Source organism: Triticum dicoccoides, chromosome 1A (genome assembly GCF_002162155.2).
Source record: "Triticum dicoccoides isolate Atlit2015 ecotype Zavitan chromosome 1A, WEW_v2.0, whole genome shotgun sequence".
NCBI lineage: Eukaryota > Viridiplantae > Streptophyta > Magnoliopsida > Poales > Poaceae > Triticum > Triticum dicoccoides.
This window is the reverse complement of record NC_041380.1, coordinates 236,747,375-236,760,868: the sequence shown is the minus strand read 5'-3', so window position 1 is coordinate 236,760,868 and position 13,494 is coordinate 236,747,375.

Here is a 13,494-nt window from a genome sequence, read left to right as displayed (position 1 = left end):
GGCTTGAGCGTACGGACGGACGGCCAATGAACTCGCCACAACTCGCGAGTAAAGGCAGGGCACCCAACCTCGAGAGGTAGGCACCCGCCAACCTCGAGCGCGAGCTCGTCAACATCGGTTCCATCTCACCCATTGGCCCGACAGGGGTCGTCGCGGCGTTGCTAGAAGTTGACGCACGCGTCTCCCCTTCGTCTATCCTCTGAGGCTCTCCATTGGCCTGGGCATGCTCGAGGATCAGAGGATGCCATCAAGATGTCGTCAGGTTCTTGGTTCTACCACACTCGCGCTGGTTACCATGGTGGGGACTGTACCGTGGGGGTGGCCCCTTCCATACGGGCAGCAGCACAAGCCGTCATCATTTCTTGGGGAGGCCGTGGTGGACCAGCTCACTACGAGCCCCCAGCCTTGGTGAAACTAAGCAGACTCCGGATGGTGGCTCGTCGTTCGTCCATCTTCTCGGCCGCTGGCGGAAACCTCAGTATCAGCTGAGCCCGCGTCATGGCTTCCGTGGCAGTGCTTGGCATAGGTGATGATGATGTGGACAACACCGTCGCTCGGTCCTGATGGTGCCAGCCGCGATAGCACCACATCCTTGTTGTTGTGAAGTAGCCACCCGAATGGCATGGTGACATGGTGAAGGCGCTTGAGGGCCATCGGCTCCATTGGGCGCAGCGACCTTGTCGACTCGCCCCGGGGGAGGTGCACGTGCTGCGGTCGCTCCCGTGGTGGGGGCAGACGGAGGGCGGCGATTCGACCCGACTGGGCGCCATCACTGTCGCTGTGCCTGTCGGCGAGAGGAAGGGGCGCGAATTGAATAACCCCTTCGCCCGTACCTGATGTCACTTGAAGCTACGTCGGTATTTCCCTAAAGAGGAAGGGATGATGCAGCACAACGGCGGTGGGTATTTCCCTCGGATATGAAACCAAGGTTATCGAACCAGTAGGAAAACCAAGCAACACAACGTAAACAGCCCCTGCACACAGATAACAAATCCTCGCAACCCGACGTGTTAAAGGGGTTGTCATTCCCTTTCGGGTAATGGTGCCAGAAATTGGTGCGTGACGGGAGAAAGGTTGTAATAGATTGGATAAATAGATCGGAAATAAAATAAAGTGTAGCAAAGTATTTTTGTATTTTTTTTAATAGATCTGAAAATAAAAGCAAATAAAAATAGATCGCAAAGGCAAATAATATGAGGAAGAGACCCGGGGGCCGTAGGTTTCACTAGTGGCTTCTCTCGAGAAAAATAGCAAAGCGGTGGGTGAACAAATTACTGTTGGGCAATTGATAGAACTTCAAATACTCATGAAGATATCCAGGCAATGATCATTATGTAGGATTCACGTCCAAGATTAGTAGACCAACTCTTTCCTGCATATACTACTATTACACCACACATCGACCGCTATCCAACATGCATCTAGTGTATTAAGTCCATGGAGAAACAGAGTAATGCAATAAGAACGATGACATGATGTAGACAAGATCTATCTATGTAGAGATAGACCCCATCGTTTTATCCTTAGTAGCAACGATACATATGTGTCGGTTCCCTTTGTGTCACTGGGATCAAGCATCGTAAGATCGAACCCACTACAAAGCACCTCTTCGCATTGCTAGATAAATAGATCAAGTTGGAAAAACGAAACCCAAATTTCAGAGAAGAAATATGAGGCTATAAGAGATCATGCATAAAAGAGATCAAAGAAACTCAAATACTTTCATGGATATAAAAAGATAGATCTAATCATAAACTCAAAGTTCATCGGATCCCAACAAACACACTGCAAAAGAGTTACATCATATGGATCTCCAAGAGTTCATTGTATTGAGAATCAAGAGAGAGAGAGAGAGAGAGAGAGAGATGAAGCCATCTAGCTACTAACTACGGACGCGAAGGTCGACAAAGAACTACTCACGCATCATCGGAGAGGCACCAATGGAGGTGGTGAACCCCATCCGAGATGGTGTCTAGATGGGATCTACTGGTTCTGGACTCTGCAGCGGCTGGATCAATATTTCATCGACTCCCCTAGGGTTTTGGGAATATTGGGGTATTTATAGAGCAAAGAGGCGGTCCCGGGGGGGATCCGAGGTGGGCACAACCCACCAGAGCACGCTTGGGCCTCCTGGCGCGCCCTGGTGGGTTATGCCTCCCTCGGGGCACCCCCCAGGTGTAGCCAGGGCTTGTTGTGTTCCTTCTGGCCAATAAAAATTCTCCATAAAGTTTCGTGTCATTTGGACTCCGTTTGATATTGATTATCTGCGATGTAAAAAACATGGAAAAAACATCAACTGGCACTTGGCACTATGTTATTAGGTTAGTACCAAAAAATGATATAAAATGACTAGAAATTGATTATAAAACATATAACAACATGGAACAATAAAAAATTATAGATACGTTGGAGACATATCAGCATCCCCAAGCTTAACTCCTACTCGTCCTCGAGTAGGGAAGTGATAAAAATGAAATTTTTGATGTGGAATGTTGCCTAACATGTCATATCATATTTCTTTCTTTATAGCATGGACATTTGGACTTTTATATTATTCAAAGAAATAGTCTAGTTTTTACATGATAATTGAAATATTGAAGCATATCAACAAGCAACCATGTCTTTCAAAATATCAATGCTAAAATAAGCTATCCCTAGCCCATCATGCTCAACCATTGATCCATTCATGAAACACACTCGCATATTAGCTATGTACAATACTCAAGTACGATCATATTTCCTCCTAGTTGGTGCTTTTATAATAGAGGAAGGAGGGAAGTAGGGATTTGTAGAGGTGCCAAAGCTCAGAGCGAAAAACTTAGAGATAAAAACATTTTGGGAGGTGTATCCATCCCACCAACGAAAATGACTTAGAGTTCCCAATACTTTCCATGCTTAGATATGTCATAGGCGGTTCCCAAACAGAAAATAAATTGTATTCCTTTTTCCACCAAACTTTACTTTCCATGGCTAACCGATTCACGGGTGCCCTCCATACCAAGACTTTCCAAGGAATTTATTATTTTACAACATAAAGTAAATTCATTTTTTGCATTTTGGGGCTAGGCATCCCTAATACCTTTGCCTTACTCTCGTGCAATGACAAGTGAATAAACACGCATCTTAAGAATAACACATCTAGCATGGAAAATATTAGCCACCTCTCACCGCTCCGCGAGCGAAACAAGCACACAAAAGAGAAGTTTATTTTTGAAAATTAGAGATGGCACATGCAAATTTGCTTAGAACGGCAAAAGAATACCGCATATAGGTAGATATAGTGGACTCATGTGGCAAAACTAGGTTAAAGGTTTTTGGATGCACATCATATCTCAAAACTATTACTAAGAATCAAGTTTATTGTGTCCAATGATCTTCATGAAAGTTTCGAGTATATCCTTCTTGGATATCTATCACTTTGGGACTAATTTTCATGTGTTGCTTTTGACAAGCTCAAACAAATATAAGTGAAGATCATGAGCATAATATTTCTTTCTCTCAAATTAATTTAAGTGAAGTAAGAGGGAATTTCTTGAAAAAATTACTAACTCTCAAATAAATCTAAGTGAAGCAATAGAGCATTTCTTCAAAAATACTAAGCACACCGTGCTCAAAAAGATATAGGTGAAGCACTAGAGCAAGTCCAAGGCTCATAAAAAATTAAGTGAAGCATAGAGAGCAATTCTAACAAGCCATGACATAATTTTGGCTCTCCCAAATAGGTGTGTCTAGCAAGGGATCAAGACTTAAAACACAAAATAAAACAAGCAAAGACTCATATCATACAAGACGCTCCAAGCAAAACACATAGTATGTGACGAATAAAAATATAGCTTCGAGTAAAATACCGATGGTCGTTAGAAGAAAGAGGGGATGCCACTCGGGGGCATCCCCAAGCTTAGTTGGTTGCTCATTTTTGGATAATAGCTTGGGATGCTGGGGCATCCCCAAGCTTAGGCTCTTCTACTCCTTATTCCTTCATCCATCGTAAGATAACCCAAAAGTTGAGAACTTCAATCACACAAAACTCAACAAAACCTTCGTGAGATCCGTTAGTATAAGAAAATAATAAATCACTACTATAAGTGATGTATCAAACCAATTCATATTTTGTTCTTGTATTATATCTACTGTATTACAACTTTTATATGGCAAAAACTCATCAAAGAAAACCATAGAGCCATCAAAATAAGCACACAACACAAAGAAAACAGAATCTGTCAAAACAGAACAGTCTATAGCAATCTGACTATTTCGAATACTTCTGTAACTCCAAAAATTCTGAAAAATTAGGAAGACCTGAGTAATTTTCATATTGATCTACTGCAAGTGGAATGGGTATTTTATCGCTCTCGAGTAAAAAATGATAATTATTTTCGTGAGCGCAAAAGTTTCTGTTTTTTTCCAGCAAGATCAAACAACTATCAACCAAGAAGATCCTAAAGGATTCACTTGGCACAAACACTAATTAAGACATAAAAAACACAATCATAACAGTAGCATAATTGTGCTAACACTCAAAAACAGGATGCAAAAAGCAAAAATAAATTTTATTCATTGGGTTTCCTCCCAACAAGCGCTATAGTTTTACGCCCTTAGCTAGGCATAAAAAAAGGATCTAAGTTTTGTCATCTTTGGTTCTAGATCCATAGGATGCCCTCATGATTGATTCATATGGTGGCCTAATTCTCGTTCTAGGAAAGTGTTCCATACCCTTTCCCAAAGGAAATTGGAACTTAATATTGCCTTCTTTCATATCAATCATGGCACCGATAGTGCGTAAAAACGGTCTACCAAGAATAATTGGACAAGACGGATTGCAATCAATATCAAGAACAATAAAATATATGGGCACATAATTTGTATTTTCAATAATAAGAAAATCATTAATTCTTCACATAGTTTTTTTTAATAGTGGAATCCGGCAAGTGCAAATTTAGAGAACATGATTCAAGATTGGTAAGACCAAGCACATCACATAAAGATTTCGAAATAGTAGAAGCACTAGAACCCAAGTCACACAAAGCAAAACACTAATAATTTTAATATTGACTTTGATAGTAGGTTTCCATTCATCATGCAATTTTCTAGGAATTTAAACTTCTAATTCCATTTTTTCTTCAAAAGCTTTCATCATAGCATCAACAATATGTTTAGTAAAAGCTTTATTTTGTTCATAAGCATGGGGTGAATTTATCATGGATTGCAACAAAGAAATACAATCAATCAAAGGGAAACTATCATAATTAAAGTCTTTGTAATCCAAAAGAGTGGGCACATCACTAGCTAAAGTTTTGACCTCTTCAAACCCACTTTTATCAATTTTCTCAACAAGATTTTCACCCTCCGAAATATTAGGACGCCTTCTACCTAAAGTTGACTCTTCTCCAGTCCCTTTTTCATCAATATTAATTTTACTAAACAAGGAATCAATAGAACAAACACCAATCATTTTAATATCTTCATCACTTTTATCTTCTAATGATATTGGTTTGGCGGCCATTTGATTTACTAATGTAGCTTGTGCATCGGATATTTTTCCTAGCAAACTTTCAGAAAAAGCATATAGATTGGAGATTGCAAACTTCTCTACTAATATCATCAAGTTGTTTTGTGATAGCATCGAGCACAACAGAGTGCTCCTTAAGATCTTCGGTGAAGTACTTATTATGCTCAGATTGTGTAGTCATATATTCCTTAGTACTTTTCTCAGTTTTAAGCAAAATATTAGGGTAAGGAACATCATAATATTTTCTTTGAGGCATCATAATTACGCAAACAAGAGAGCACACAAAAACAGATCTGGCAGAGAAAATGGTGAACAGAAAAAGAGGGGCGAATAAAACGGAAATTTTTTGGGAAGTGGGGGAGAGGAAAATGAGAGGCGAATAGCAAATAATGTAAATTGCGAGGAGATGAGATTTCTGATTAGGAACCTGGTATATGTTGAAGATCCTCCCCGGCAACGGCACCAGAAATTCCTTTTGATGTCGCTTGAAGCTACGTCGGTATTTCCCCAAAGAGGAAGGGATGATGCAGCACAACGGCGGTAGCTATTTCCCTCGGATATGAAATCGAGGTTATCGAACCAGTAGGAGAACCAAGCAACACAACGTAAACATCCCCTGCACACAGATAACAAATCCTCGCAACCCGACGTGTTAAAGGGGTTGTCATTCCCTTTCGGGTAACGGTGCCAGAAATTGGTGCGTGATGGGAGAAAGGTTGTAATAGATTGGATAAATAGATTGCAAATAAAATAAAGTGAAGCAAAGTATTTTTATATTTTTTGGATTAATGGATCTGAAAATAAAAGCAAATAAAAATAGATCGCAAAGGCAAATAATATGAGGAAGAGACCCGGGGGTCGTAGGTTTCACTAGTGGCTTCTCTCGAGAAAAATAGCAAAGCGTTGGGTGAACAAATTACTATTGGGCAATTGATAGAACTTCAAATACTCATGACGATATCCAGGCAATGATCATTATATAGGATTCACGTCCAAGATTAGTAGACCGACTCTTGCCTGCATCTACTACCATTACTCCACACATCGACCGCTATCCAGCATGCATCTAGTGTATTAAGTTCATGGAGAAACGGAGTAATGCAATAATAACGATGACATGATGTAGACAAGATCTATCTATGTAGAGATAGACCCCATCGTTCCCTTTCTGTCACTGGGATCAAGCATCGTAAGATCGAACCCACTACAAAGCACCTCTTCCCATTGCAAGATAAATAGATCAAGTTGGCCAAACAAAACCCAAATATCGGAGAATAAATACGAGGCTATAAGAGATCATGCATAAAAGAGATCAAAGAAACTCAAATACTTTCATGTATATAAAAAGATAGATATGATCATAAACTCAAAGTTCATCGGGTCCCAACAAACACACCGCAAAAGAGTTACATCATATGGATCTCCAAGAGACCATTGTATTGAGAATCAAGAGAGGGAGAGGGAGAGAGAGAGAGATGAAGCCATCTAGCTACTAACTACGGACCTGAAGGTCTACAAAGAACTACTCACGCATTATTGGAGAGGCACCAATGGAGGTGGTGAACCCCATCCGAGATGGTGTCTAGATGGGATCTGGTGGTTTTGGACTCTGCGGCGGCTAGATCAATATTTCGTCGACTCCCCTAGGGTTTTGGAAATATTGGGGTATTTATAGAGCTAAGAGGCGGTCCGGGGGCACCCGAGGTGGGCACAACCCACCAGGGCGCGCCTGGGCCTCCTGGCATGCCCTAGTGGGTTGTGCCTCCCTCGGTGCACCCCCCAGGCGCAGCCAGGCCCCGTTATGTTCCTTCTAGCCCATAAATTCTCCGTAAAGTTTCGTGGCATTTGGACTCCGTTTGATATTGATTTCCTGCGATGTAAAAAACATGGAAAACATAGCAACTGGCACTTGGCACTATGTTAATAGGTTAGTACCAAAAAGGGAAAGTTTTGTTTTTTCCACTCTAGATTTTTCCAATTTTCCTTATGCCACTCAAGATTTTTGACATTTCACTTTTGCCACTCTTAGTTTTTTTTCAAATATCACAATTGCCATTCCCATGGCAAAAGCAAAATTTTCAGAGTGGCAATTGTGATAATTGTCAAAAGCTAAGAGTGGCAAAAATGAAATGAAATTATTTTGCTTTTGCCACAGAATGGCAATTGTGATAATTGTCAAAAGCTAAGGTGACAAAAGTGAAATGTCAAAATCTAGAGTGGCATAAGAAAAATTGGCGAAATCTAGAGTGGCAAAAACAAAAATTTCCCCACCAAAAATGATATAAAATGACTATAAAATGATTATAGAACATCCAAGATTGATAATATAACAGCATGGAACAATAAAAAATTATAGATACGTTGGAGACGTATCAGTACCCCGTGAAGCGTGGCCATCGGGATGCCGTTGATGTTGCTCTCCTCTGGTGTCTCCTGCCTCGGGCGCGGGGGAGGTGGTGACGGCGCCGCCTGCTCCGACCACATCACCAGTAGCGTCCACATCCTCATGTGCCTCCACATCGCTCGTAGCATTCGTGGCTGTGGGTGGCGGAGCTTTCGAGGTGGATGCGTGAGCTGAAGCACCTGATTTCTTCTTGGGCACCATGGTCGATGGTGCCGCCGAAGATGAAGGTGGCGATGAAGATGACGCGCTGCTCGCAATTTCAGGTTTGCGCAAGTGATCCCCCTACCTGGCGCACCAAAGATGTCATGGGAGACCATGGCCACCCATGGTACCAAAGGTCCCTTGCTGGTTCGTTGGGGGGATGGCATGTTGCACAAAGAGTAGAGGAGCATGGGGCAGCACGGCAGAGATCACATGAGCAATTTTACCCAGGTTCGGGCCGCCGTGGGTGATACGTCTCCAACGTATCTATAATTTTTTATTGTTCCATGCTATTATATTATCTACTTGGATGTTTAATGGGCTTTATTATGCACTTTTATATTATTTTTGGGACTAGCCTATTAACCGAAGGCCTAGTGCAAATTCTTTTTTTTCCTATTTCAGTGTTTCACAGAAAAGGAATATCAAACGGAATGAAACCTTCGCGAGGATCTTTTTGGAACAAACGCAATCCAGGAGACTTAGAGTGGACGTCAAGGAAGCAGCGAGGTGGACACGAGGTAGGGCGGCGTGCCCAGGGGGGCCAGGAGTGCCCCCCACCCTCGCGGGCCCCTCGTAGCTCCACTGACCTACTTCTTTCGCCTATATATACTCTTATACCCTGAAAACATCCAGGGGAGCCTCGAACCCACTTTTCCACCATCGCAACCTTCTGTACCCGTGAGATCCCATCTGGGGACCTTTTCCGTCGACCTGCCGGAGGGGGATTCAATCACGGAAGGCTTCTTCATCAACACCATAGCCTCTCCGATCATGTGTGAGTAGTTTACCATAGACCTTTGGGTCCATAGTTATTAGCTAGATGGCTTCTTCTCTCTCTTTGGATCCCAATACAAAGTTCTCCTTGATGTTCTTGGAGATCTATTCGATGTACTTCTTTTGCGGTGTGTTTGCCGACATCCGATGAATTGTGGGTTTATGATTAAGATTATCTATGAACAATATTTGATTCTTCTCTGAATTCTTATATGCATGATTTGATATCTTTTCAAGTCTCTTCGAATTATCAGTTTGGTTTGGCCTACTAGATTGATCTTTCTTACAATGGGAGAAGTGCTTAGCTTTGGGTTCAATCTTGCGGTGTCCTTTCCTAGTGACAGTAGGGGCAGCAAGGCACGTATTGTATTGTTGCCATCGAGGATAAAAAGGTGGGGTTTATATCATATTGCTTGAGTTTATCCCTCTACATCATGTCATCTTGCCTTATGTGTTACACTGTTCTTATGAACTTAATACTCTAGATGCATGTTGGATAGCGGTCGATGTGTGGAGTAATAGTAGTAGATGCAGAATCGTTTCGGTCTACTTGACACGGACGTGATGCCTATGTTCATGATCATGCCTAGATATCATCATAACTATGCACTTTTCTATCAATTGCTCGGCAGTAATTTGTTCACCCACCGTAATATATGCTATCTTGTGAGAAGCCACTAGTGAAACCTATGGCCCCCGGGTCTACTTTACATCATATTATTTTCCCATCAACTAGCTATTTCTGTCAACATTTATTTTGCAATCTTTACTTTTCAACCTATACAACAAAAATACCAAAAATATTTATCTTATTATCTCTATCAGATCTCACTTTCATAAGTGACCGTGAAGGGATTGACAACCCCTTTATCGGGTTGGTTGTGAGGTTCTTGTTTGTTTGTGTGGGTACTAGGCGACTTGCATGTGGTCTCCTACTGGATTGATACCTTGGTTCTAAAAAACTGAGGGAAATACTTACGCTACTTTGCTGCATCACCCTTTCCTCTTCAAGGGAAAACCAACGCATGCTCAAGAGGTAGCAAGAAGGATTTATGGCCCCATGGTCGGGGAGATTTGCACCAAGTCAAGTCAAGATTTGATCTCCCAACAACTAGCCATTTTTGGCGCCGTTGCCGGGGAGATCTACGCCAAGTCAAGACATACCAAGTACCCATCACAAACTCTTATCCCTCACATTACATTATTTGCCATTTGCCTCTCGTTTTCCTCTCCCCCACTTCACCCTTGCTGTTTTATTCGCCTCTTTTCTGTTCGCCCTTTTTCCGTTCGCCTTCTTTCGCTTGCCACTTGTTGGATTTATTGTTTGTCAGGATGGCTCAAGATAATACTAAATTATGTGACTTTTCCAATACCAACAATAATGATTTTATTAGCACTCCGATTGCTCCTCTTACCGATCCCGAATCTTGTGAAATTAATACTGCTTTGTTGAATCTTGTCATGAAAGATCAATTTACTGGCCTTCCTAGTGAAGATGACGCTACCCATCTAAATAGCTTTGTTGATTTATGTGATATGCAAAAGAAGAAAGATGTGGATAATGATATTGTTAAATTGAAGCTATTTCCGTTTTCGCTTAGAGATCATGCTAAAACATGGTTCTCTTCTTTGCCTAAAAATAGTATTGATTCATGGAACAAGTGCAAAGATGCTTTTATCTCTAAGTATTTTCCTCCCGCTAAGATCATCTCTCTTAGAAACGCTATTATGAACTTTAAGCAACTTGATCATGAGCACGTTGCACAAGCTTGGGAGAGGATGAAATTAATGATATGTAATTGCCCTACACATGGTTTGAATTTATGGATGATTATACGGAATTTTTATGCTAGATTGAATTTTGCTTCTAGAAATCTTTTAGATTCGGCTGCGGGAGGCACTTTTATGGAAATCACTTTAGTTGAAGCTACTAAACTCCTACATAATATTATGGTTAATTATTCTCAATGGCACACCGAAAGATCTACTAATAAAAAAGTTCATGCTATTGAAGAGATTAATGTTTTGAGTGGAAAGATGGATGAACTTATGAAATTGTTTGCTAATAAGAGTGATTCTTCTGATCCTAATGATATGCCTTTGACCACTTTGATTGAGAATAATAATGAATCTATGGATGTGAATTTTGTTGGTAGTAACAATTTTGGAAACAACGCGTATAGAGGAAATTTTAATTCTAGGCCGTTTCCTAGTAATTCCTCTAATAATTATGGTAATTCCTACAACAACTCTTATGAAAATTTTAATAAGATGCCCTCTGATTTTGAGACTAATGTTAAAGAATTTATGAATTCGCAAAAGAATTTCAATGCTTTGCTTGAAGAAAAATTGCTTAAGATTGATGAGTTGGCTAGGAACGTGGATAGAATTTATCTCGATGTTGATTCTTTGAAACTTAGATCTATTCCACCTAAGCATGATATCAATGAGTCTCTCAAAGCCATGAGAATTTCCATTGATGAGTGCAAAAAAGATTGCTTTGTGAAGGCGTGTTCTTCTAGTTTTCATGATAATAATGATGAAGACCTAAAAGTGATTGGTATGTCTCCTATTAAATCTTTGTTTGCCAATATGAATCTTAATAAAGATGGGACTGGAAATGAGTCAACTTTAGTTAGAAGGCGTCCCAATGATTCGGTGTTTTTAGATCTTGATGCAAAAATTGGTAAAAGTGTGATTGAAGAGGTCAAAACTTTACATAGCAATGAACCCACTATTTTGGATTTCAAGGAATTTAATTATGATAATTGCTCTTTAATATATTGTATTTCCTTGTTGCAATCCGTGCTAAATTCTCCGCATGCTTATGATCAAAACAAAGCTTTTACTACACATATTGTTGATGCTTTAATGCAATCCCATAAAGAAAAGCTTGAACTAGAAGTTTCTATTCCTAGAAAACTTTATGATGAGTGGAAACCTACTATTAAATTTAAGATTAAAGATCATGAATGCTATGCTTTATGTGATTTGGGTGCTAGTGTTTCCATGATTCCAAAAACTTTGTGTGATGTGTTAGGTTTCCGTGAATTTGATGATTGTTCTTTAAATTTGCATCTCGTGGATTCCACCATTAAGAAACCTAAGGGGAGGATTAATGATGTTATTATTGTTGCAAATAGGAATTATGTGCCCGTAGATTTCATTGTTCTTGATATAGATTGCAATCCTACATGTCCTATTATTCTTCGTAGACCTTTCCTTAGAACGATTGGTGCAATTATTGACATGAAAGAAGGAAATATTAGATTCCAATTTACATTCAGGAAAGGCATGGAACACTTTCCTAGAAATAAAATTAAATTAACTTATGAATCTATTATGAGAGCCACATATGGATTGCGTACCAAAGATGACAATACCTAAATCTATTCTTGTTTTTTATGCCTAGCTAGGGGCGTTAAATGATAGCGTTTGTTGGGAGGTTCTTGTGTGTTTGTGCAGGTACTAGGCGACTTGCATGTAGTCTCCTACTGGATTGATACCTTGGTTCTCAAAAACTAAGGGAAATACTTACGCTACTTTTCTGCATCACCCTTTCCTCTTCAAGGGAAAACCAACGCATGCTCAAGAGGTAGCAAGAAGGATTTCTAGCACCGTTGCCGGGGAGATTTGCACCAAGTCAAGTCGAGATTTGATCTCCCGACAACTAGCCATTTCTGGCATTGTTGCTTGGGAGATCTACGCCAAGTCAAGACATACCAAGTACCCATCACAAATTCTTATCCCTCGCATTACATTATTTGCCATTTGCCTCTCGTTTTCCTCTCCCCCACTTCACCCTTGCCATTTTATTCGCCTCTTTTCTGTTCGCCCTTTTTCCATTCGCCTTCTTTCGCTTGCCTCTTGTGTGACTGTTTGTTGGATTGATTGTTTGTCACTATGGCTCAAGATAATACTAAACTATGTGACTTTTCCAATACCAACAATAATGATTTTATTAGCACTCCGATTGCTCCTCTTACCGATGCTGAATCTTATGAAATTAATACTGCTTTGCTGAATCTTGTCATGAAAGATCAATTTGCTGGCCTTCCTAGTGAAGATGCGGCTACCCATCTAAACAACTTTGTTGATTTATGTGATATGCAAAAGAAGAAAGATGTGGATAATGATATTGTTAAATTGAAGCTATTTCTGTTTTCGCTTAGAGATCGTGCGAAAACTTTCTTCTCTTCTTTGCCTAAAAATAGTACTGATTCATGGAATAAGTGCAAAGATGCTTTCATTGCTAAGTATTTTCCTCCCGCTAAGATCATCTCTCTTGGAAACGATATTATGAACTTTAAGCAACTTGATCATGAGCACGTTGCACAAGCTTGGGAGAGGATGAAATTAATGATACGAATTTTCCCTACACATGGTTTGAATTTATGGATGATTATACAGAATTTTTAAGCTGGATTGAATTTTGCTTCTAGAAATCTTTTAGATTTGGCCGCAGGAGGCACTTTTATGTAAATCACTTTAGGAGAAGCTAGTAAACTCCTAGATAATATTATGGTTAATTATTCTCAATGGCACACCGAAAGATCTACTAATAAAAAAGTTCATGCGATTCAAGAGATTAATGTTTTGAGTG